General features: G+C 47.8%; 1 protein-coding gene across 1 annotated transcript in view; it reads left to right on the top strand.

Annotated features, from left to right (window-relative positions):
• FANCI (Fanconi anemia complementation group I) overlaps positions 1-9,646 on the top strand; it is a 46,398-nt gene that overhangs the window by 6,201 nt on the left and 30,551 nt on the right. The gene's annotated exons all lie outside the window — the stretch shown is intronic.

Below are 9,646 nucleotides of genomic sequence, written 5' to 3'. Positions count from 1 at the left end.
GGGGGTGTCTGGGGGGCTTCGGGGGAGTGGGGGCGCAACGGGCTTCACCCGCGCGTCTCTCACCGCTCCAGAGCCTACCTGAGTGTGTTTTTTTGAGAGAGAGATGCAAAGCAAAACTAAAGGACAGACAAGGCCTTTGTGATTTAAATCCTGGTAAAAACTGGGTGAGTCACTGCAGTTACCTTCTGCAGCACATATCTCTAGCAAGTGACTCCCTTCTCCTTTAGCAACACCACTCCATGAGAGAGGAAGGTCACAGTCAAGCCTTTGCCCACCTGCTCTGGAAAGGAGCCCCGGTGTCTTCACACCCAAGGCCCATGTCCTCCAGGCAATGGCTAGGCAGTCTCAGAGACGGCTATGGGGAAGAAGATGTCCTCCAGAGAAATCCTGCATCTTCCACCTTTAGATGCTTGTCCTGGATCATTTACCACGTGATGCTGTCACACTGTACCAGCCAGTCTATTGCATATAAGAATGTACAGTTGTTACTAACTACATTGAATTATTTTTCTTGGGTAGTATCCTGCAATTGGTAAAAGAGCCCTTCAAATTCAGTCACTCCCAAAAAATTTGGGAAAAGTGCAAAGTGAAACCAAGAGGAGGAGCTCAAAGCATTGTTTTCATGTAAGGCCTATAAGAACAGTTTCTTTTAATCCTCTGTGACCTCAGAAACTAAATGGTGTCAGCACCGGTTTAGAACAGGTCGCGCTTGAACTTGAGCAACATGACTGTTACTCTTTCAATTAATATAGAAAATTAACTGTGTGTTGTTCTTTGTCACCTGACTTCTAAATCTGAGGGACAGATGCCAACTGCTAATCACACAAAAAAAAAATGAACTGCACTTTTTCCTGTAGCCAAAGTCTGCTGCTTCCTGATGATATAACAAGTGTGTTAACCTCACCAAAGGCAGACTAAGCCATGCTGGGGTATGAGTGCCTTCATCCCTCTCCCCTGGCCTGTTTGCCCAGGGTGTCCAAAACCTTTGTCGGGGACTGTGAATCTGCTTCTGCCTCCATGTTGTCACATCCTTCTATGCCAAGTGGGTGTTCACTCTTCCGGGAACGCTTGGATGCTGCAGACATCTGAATGATGACATGAGTGGCAATGCCCAAGAAAAAGAGACCCTCTTGGGGTGCCGACAGACTGTCACCTTCTTTCTGGGGCTCCTTTCTGGAGCTTGCATCTCCAGCTGTGGTAAAGGGCACTGTAGTTGTCAGGATGGAGTGCATTGCAATGCTCTGTCACCAGACCCCAGCTTTCTATGGTCCAGCTGCCCTCCTGCAGGCCCAGGTGGGCTCATCCATACTGAGACAGGGAGGAGAGTTTGCTTCAGTTTGCTGTCTTCTCCCCCCAGGCTCTGCTTTGCCACCCAAACCAAACAGACTCTGAGAGGCCTCAGAGGGATCACTGAGAGAGAGGTGATGTGTGGGAAAGAGGGGGCCCAGGCATGGGCCATTGCAGAGACACTCCTTAGTCTGTCTGTAAAAGCCTGGCAAAATCTAGGGCTCCTTGGTGTGAGGAAGAGGGTTACATATGGTGCCCTGGGAGCCAGAGAGTTAAATACCTGCTCTGCCTGAAATGACACTGCCTCCAGCTCTGGGGCACAAAAAGCAGCAGGGGAAAGGCTGCATAGCTGTGGCTTGGTGCTTGTCAGGTCTTGGAGAACTACATTATTTTAGACAAATAGTGTTGTAGTGCCCTCTGCCGACTGCAGCTACCTTCCTACAGCTGAGAGGAGCAAAGACAGGGAGAGCTAGGGAAAGAAGAGGAAAGCTTTGGCAGCTTGTTTTTTACTATGTACCTCCTTCTCCGCTCTGCCCAGAAGGACAAATGCCAGGACCTTGGACTGCAGGAGAATGATCAGGATGGATACACTTGTGGGCTCCTGAATGAGGGTCCCAGCTGGAAGCACCAGAGAAAGAACCTCATCTTCCCTCCACCTGCCTTAAGAACATGCTATGTCACAGGTACAGATCTTCCCTGGCCCCAGGCCTACTCATCTGTAGACATGAGGCACCTCTGTTACAAGGGAGACATTCTGGAGAAGGAATCTCTTACAGGATTGTAGACCCAGAGAGGATCTTTAACCAAATCTACTCCTTCCTATTACAGGATCAGGTCCCAGATCACTTCTGCACAGTGTATTAGCTGCCCAGAAAGACCACAAGTATATTGCGTGCCAAGGTCAGTAAAGTAGTATTATTCAGGAATGGGTAGGTTTGTTCTCTGACCCAAAAATCAGAGGCATATGCTGGTCCATCTCATGTCTCAGAAAACCAGCTTGTTGGCTCCACAGCAGTTCTACAGTCCCTTCAGGCCATAGTGCTTGAAGACAAAATGACAAGGTGTGGCGCAAGGTGCCAGAGGTATTCTGAGCAGGAGGCTCAGGTCTGCTTGGGTTAATTGCTGATTCAAAGGTGTTTGCACTTCTCTGGCACTGAATTAGTCTACCGGTTGACTCCAAGTTGTGCAGCCCTCTGACAATCTGGCTGTTGATGCAGGAGTCTCACAGGTGAAATTATTTTTATTAAACATGAATCTGAATACACTCCCCACTACCATTTTATTTATCTGCAGGGCCTACAAAAACAGCAGCCGTGTTCAGTTTGGGAACCTTAAGAGATTCCCAAACTCATAAAGGAGTATAAGAGCTGCAGGTCAGCAGCAAACTCTTTGGGGATGATTCATGTTTTCTCAGGTATCTTGCACAGAGTTGATGGATGTATGCTGGCTTCTGCCAACTCGTACTCTTTCAGGTAAACTGGCAAGGCAGCTTGGCATGGTACTGCGGAGACATTCCAAAGAAGAATGAGTGGTTTCTCATTATTGATATCTCCCAGCACGAGAAACCAGCTTTGGAACAAAATAGAACAAGCAAATCATTTGCCACAACCTGAATAACTTATCAAATGTGCCTAAACACCCTGTCTTGTGTCTCAGTTGTCATAACAAGAGCAGCTGTGCAGCAGCATTCTTGCTTCCCCATTTTCCCCTCCAGGAGGTGACTTGACAATGCAGAGAAATCTTCAGCTGAATCTTAGGAGGGACTAAAAAACAGAAGTCTGGAAAAAAGAAATACATAACTTCTCTCTTGTAAGGGGAAACCACTCTGCGTCCCACAGACTATTTACCTAGAAAAACAGAGCCAGCACCTCATTGCAGGCCTCCACCATGTTCCAGGATCTGCCTGTGATGCTCGGTTACCAGCGTATCTCAGGACACCATGCAGAATAAGGACGGACGGCATATACCAGCAGGCATTGTGGTCATGCCCAGCAAAAAGTCCAACAGCAGAACATGGTTCAAGTTAATGTGTGCAACATTTGTTTGGAAAGGAGCTACCTGACACATAAGCATCCTGCGGGGAACTCAGCACCTTATATACCATATGTATGCATCACTGGATATGTGAAAAACAAGGTGGAGCCCTTACTCTTAGTCGAGTGTCTGTCGCTTCCATCGAGCTACCCCTCGGTGGCACTGCTGGTTTCTGGGTCTTCCCATTCAGCTTCATACCTTGTCCTCGCTGCTGGCTGGAGGAGAAGCTGGAAACCTTCACGGCTGCTTTGTCAGACAGATTTACCAGTTGTTCTTCCTTCCTCTGCACAGTATCCTCTCCTTCCCTCCTCTTAGCTCATACTTACTACAGGGCTGCTTCACACATGCTTTCCCCAGCTCCAAGAGGCTGCTGCAGGACACATGTTTCCTTGTGCATGCCAAAAGCTCTTCCAGGAACAGCCTCATTGAAAACCATACAGCAAAACAACACCGGCTGTGATGCATAGGAGCAAGTAGAGTCATCTATTCTTCGGAGCAATACTGTGATAATGAATGAAGCAACTGGTCCAGAGACATGGCAGAACAAGGCCTTGGACACCAGTGCCACGGGGCTAGATGTTCCCGACTGTTTTGTGCTTACTGTTTGCCATGGGGATAGGGGACGTGAGGTTTTTGACAGTGAGGCTACAAAGCCCTAGTGAGTGCTGCTGCTGGCGTCCGTGTGGATGTGGCAGAGGGAAAAACAACACATGAAAAGCAGCGGGGACCAGGGACAAGCCAGTCTGTCAAAGGATGAGGCCAGCAGAGTGGGGCAGCACCACAGAAGAGGAGAACCACCAGAGAAAGCCCAGCCAAGAGCGAAGTCTGGAGACAGCTCTGAGGGGGAACTGTCTTGTCCCACAGGCATCAGGACTTAGCACTAAATAACCCCCCTGGCAGTGGCAGATCCAAGGGGGGCAGCGATGCAGTGCACCCCCTTTGCTTCTTTTTGCTTCCATCCAAACTTTAAAACCAGCTGCTGGAAGGGGCAGCAGCAGTTCTATTCAGGCAACTCGAGGGAGACCTTTGACTTCATGGCTCCTTATAATCTACCCAGTTCCTGCTAATCTCTCTCCACTCCACCAGTGTGACTGACCCCCTCCCCTTCTTAATGGTCTCCAGGCTCCACTGTTCACACTACCCTCTCTACTACGTGCCCTTCCTGGGTTTGCCTCCCTTCTATCTTGCGCCCCTGCAGACTGCTTTTAGCTCAAAAACCAGAACTCAGGCATAGTCACATCAACTTGGGTGTGGAAATGACTGAACGGGAAGTACTAGGGGCCCCGTCCAGGTGCTCAAGGAGGTGAGAGTTTGTTCTCCAAACGTGGAGCTGTGCCAGGCTAAGAAGGCAGCATCCTTGGACTGCTTTTTGCCATGTTTATGGCAGGTTCAATGCTTCAACTATGGCCCCATGAGCAAGGGCCAGGTCCAGTCAAGCCAGGGTCAGGCTCCCCAACTGCAAGGTGGCAGAGCAGGGTGCTGCCCTGTGTGAGGTGCCCAGGCCCCTGCCACAGACAGAGGGAGAAAATATTATCTGGGGGCAGCGCTGAGTAAAACTTAAACGATACTTCTACTCTGCTGCTTTTGCTGACGTAAATTATATGCGTCTACTTAAATATGCTCACACAATGCATTTATCACAGTATTAACTATATTGTAGCAGGCTTGTGGTAAAAATGAGAATGAGTCTGTTCTGAATTAAATGGCATTTTCTCTGAGATTTTATTAACAGCTTACGGCAGTACAATAAACAGCAAAAGGCTGACGCTTCACACATCACACACAGCCCAAGCCCCTCTCCCTGCAGTCTCTGCCTCTTTCCTCTTATTGGGAAAACCAAACTCACTCCACAACCAGAGTTAGTCTATAAAGGGACACCAATTAAGCACCAAATCCATCAGGCAAAGCTCAACCCTGTTCAGACTATTGCTATTCCATCATAAATTTTCTGTTTGCCTTGACCAAGTACAGTCTCACAATCTCTGCAGGGTTGAGGTTTCTTGTAATATCTGACTCAATGTTCAGAATGGACAGTGCAGAAAAACGTTCCTGGCTCATTGTTGTTCTTAAGTAGGTTTGAATCCAATACATTGCAGAGAAAGATGCTTCAGATTTCACAAACCCAACAGGTAGAGTAAGAACTAACTGAAGAAGCTTGAAAAAATTGGGGTAATCTAGAGCTGTCACCATAGATCTTAAATTTTCCAGCCCCACAAGCAGTCCATGGGATTCAATGTCAGTGCGTGCAATCTACATTTCCAATTCAACTAAACTAAATCAACTCTTGCAATTTTCCCGTATCTTTCCAGCATCTTATCAACTGCTTGTGGTTCACAGGCTAGAATGCCATCTACACTTCTGGCAAGCATTAAAGATTCCTCAGAAAACCTAATTTCCCCTGTTAGAGCACTGACAACTGGAAAAATAATAAGCACATACCACTTCTGCTTATTATTTTGTGGTTCCAAAGGAAGGTGCTTTCTCTCACTGCAATCTGAGTCCACAACAAAGTCACTCAGTTTTAAAGTCTTCCTAGGAGGCCAAACAGGTTTGTCTCTGTCCCTCTCAATCATTATTCCTACAGTTTCCCCATATGATAGATTTCATAGACATTAGGACTGGAAGGGACCTCAGAAGATCACTGAGTCCAGCCCCGCACCCCAGGGGCAGGAAGTCAGCTGGGGCCACAGGATCCCAGCAAGATAAATGTCCAATTAACTCCTGAAGGAGTCCAGAGTAAGTGCTTGCACCACCTCTGGCGGCAGGCTGTTCCAGACCTTGGGGGCTCGGACTGTAAAGAAGTTCTTCCTTATGCCCAGCCTGAAATGGTCTTGGAGAAGTTTGTGACCATTTGACCTTGTCATCCCACGGGGCGCTCTGGTGAACAGGCATTCCAGCCACCAGATCACCCCTGGGCCTGCGCCTTTCCAGGCTGAAGAGTCCCATGGCTCTCAGCCTATCATCGTAAGGTCTGTTTTCCTGCCCTCTGATCATGCATGTGGCTCTCCTCTGGGCTCTCTTAAGCTTCTCCACATCCCTTTTAAATTGTGGAGCCCAGAATTGGATGCAGTACTCCAGCTGCAGCCTCACCAAGGCTAAGTACAGTGGGAGAATGAAATCCTGGGATTTGCTAGAGAAGCATCTATGGATGCAAGCCAGAGTTTTGCTCGCTTTGCCAGCTGCAACGTCACATTGGTGGTTCATATTCATCCTGTGGTAAATCATGACCCCCATGTCCCTTTGGGCCGTGGTGCTACCAAGCGTAGCACTGCCAAGCCTACAAGCATGCTGTGGGTTTTTCTTCCCAAGGTGGAGTACTTTGCATTTTGGTGTTGAAGGCCATTAGGTTTTCATCCACCCATTTTCCAAGCCTGTCAAGGTCACCGTGGATCACCATTCTGTCCTTGGGTGTGCACGCTTTACCCCAAAGTTTGGTGTCATCAGCGAACTTGGCCAGTCCACTTCTGACACCAACATCCACATCATTAATGAAGATGTTGAAAAGAATAGGCCCAAGGATGGAGCTTTGGGGGTCTCCACTGGTCACGGTGCACCACAATGATTGACTTCTGTCAACTTCCACTCTTTGGATCCGACCTCAGACATCTCCCTAGGACATATCGCAGGACTTCTCCCCAGACGCTGTTCTAGGCTTGTTTTTCATGTTTTCCAAAGTCATGGCAGTCCTAGTAACTACTCTTGCCACTGTAGAGAGCGAGGCCTTTTCAGACTGCAATGCCTTGCGAGTGACATGCACTAATGACAGTAGGTTCTCCAAAACGAGACAGATGACAAAATGTTTTTTGTACTTGGTACAGCAATCCATTTGCCTGAACAAAATTCCAGTTACTTCCATGCTGAGAGAGCTCAGTTAGGCATTGGATAATAACCTTTAAATTAGACTTGCATGCTTTGACATTTCTCCACCTGCACGTCCAACGTGTATCACTAGACTTGTCAACTCCATGGATTTTATGCCTGGGATATGTTGCACATCACAAAAAAGTTCATGGTTTCCAGGCATGGAGAAAAAAACTTTGCTCATCATATTTTGCAAAAAGGGAGTGTAACTCAAGAAAATTCCCTCTGTTTTCTGACTTTTCCTTTTCATCATGACCCTTAAGGGCCAATCCCTGGTGTGAAAGATAGAGCAGCAAGTCAGTAATTTTTCGAGCATATTCTGTTTTCCTGAACAGTCATCTTATGGGAGTTTGACAGGTGCCATACAACTGAGCCTGATTTACTTGCTGCCTGGTAATTCTTCCATTTATTCATGCATTCCAAGTGAACCTTACAGTTAGAGTGACTGTTCAGCTTTTCATTTAATTTTTTCCAATCTCGCAACCCCTTTTCTGTAAAACTGTTATCTTTGTATTCAGAAGAACTGTCAAAAATTCTGCAGGCATAGCAAAATACAGCATCAGCCTCACACTGTATTCAATAAAGGGATACTTATTGAACAAGGATGACGAGAATAATCCATTTTGTTTGCCAAATTAACTTTTGGGATAATTACTCAACTTCACCTGTGCAGACCCACTTGATCGGTCCCCTGATTTCAGATTAATCAAACCACTAGCAGCAACAGAGGCACTTACATTCTTATCAGCAACATTCATTTTGTCTGCGTTTTTTTCTGCTTCATGTTGATGAGTGATTTCCACACTGACCGCTTTCTTATTTTCCAAACAATGCTGTAAAATCGATGTTGGCTGAATTTCCTCTTCATCTGTGTTTGCGTTTGCACAAATTGACTGTCTGGGTTTAAAAAATTACCTTGTATCTGCCGCCATTGTACCAGCTCATGTGCTTAACACGCACCACTATGAATGGCGTATGCCCCATTCTGGGGGGCATGTGTCGTTCATGGTGGTGGTGAGCAACCAGGGGCGGACGACCGCCTGCAGACATCGCTGGCGGCATCAGCAGCCGCCAGTGGCGATTGCTGATTGCCTGTAGATGCTGCCAGCGGTGTCGGTGGTGGCAGGAGGGGTGTGGCAAGCGGTGACTGCCCGCAGGGGCTGCACCGCCACGCTCAGGGGATGCATGTGCACCCCCTACATGTTGCCAATGCACACCATGCCACTGTACAGAGTTTATAAAATAAACAAACTGAAACATGCATGATTACATCAAAACCTGAGACATAGTAACAGAGTCTGCTGCATACGGCATAGTTAGTGATTTTGAGTGGGAGTTCATCATGGGCCATTAATAACCGTTTGTACCAAGACTTTAAAAAGTTTGTAAGTTAGCAGGGCTGCCAAACAATTAAAGAATTTGATTAGTTGCACAATTAACAAAAATTCGTTGTAATTAATCGTGATTTTAATCACAGAGCTAAAAACTCAAAATGACGTGCAGAAAAAAAAGTTATGAAAAATCATGCAGGTACTTTGAATGGTTGGAGGGTGGGAGCGGGGTGTGTGTGTGGTGGGGATTTGTGAAGGGGGAGGGGGCTGTGGGTGTATGTGTGTGGTTTGGAGCCTGGGGAGGGGGCGTTCCTGCACACCCTGGCAGGATGGGGGGTCAGGACTGAGCGGCAGCAGCAGGGCTGGGGGGGCCGTGGCTTGGGAGTGAGGGGCAGACACACGCAGATGCAGATTCATGTGCATATGCAGACACAGAGACACAGACACACACATGCACATACACACAAAGGACAGGCAGTCCTCGACTTACGATGTTTGAGTTATGTTTTGCACTTACAAGGTTTATAAATTGACGCCGTTTCAACTTCACAGTGCCAGTTTCGACTTACAACGCTTGATCTGCTGCGATGCCACGCCAGCGAGCAAGTTCGCTGCGTCGCTCAGCTCCCTGGAGAACATCTGCCCACGCTTCCTTGGACACTTTCTTTAAGAAAGCAGACGAGACTCCAGAAAAACCTGCAGCCGGGACTCCTGAGAAGACTCCAGCCAAGAGCGCTTCAAAAAGTCCAAAGTCACCTCAGAGAAGTCCTTCCAAAACAATATGATTGCTATTTACAATATAAATACATCAATGTAGCTATATTACTTACCTATAATTAATTGAGTACAAACTTCTGGGGGGATGTGTAGTGAAAACAGGGAACCAGGCTTTGGTTCAGGAACCAACCCCCCGTTTATAACGTTGTTTCTATGAGAACATTGGTTCCGAGTTACAACGTTTCGGTTTTCAGGAGGAGGGGAGAGCCTCACAGCGCGGGAGGGGGTGGGGCACACGTGCACACACGAAGAGGTGTACACACAGACACGCGCAGATGCAGACACTGCCCCCATCCACCCCTGCCCCGCGCCCTCCCGCACCCCGCGGGTCTCATCGGCCCCCTCCCCTCCCCCCC

The sequence above is a fragment of the Crocodylus porosus genome, unplaced genomic scaffold (assembly GCF_001723895.1).
Source record: "Crocodylus porosus isolate Cpor-Errol unplaced genomic scaffold, CroPor_comp1, whole genome shotgun sequence".
In the NCBI taxonomy this organism is placed as follows: domain Eukaryota; kingdom Metazoa; phylum Chordata; order Crocodylia; family Crocodylidae; genus Crocodylus; species Crocodylus porosus.
This window is presented reverse-complemented; position numbering and strand designations above follow the sequence as displayed.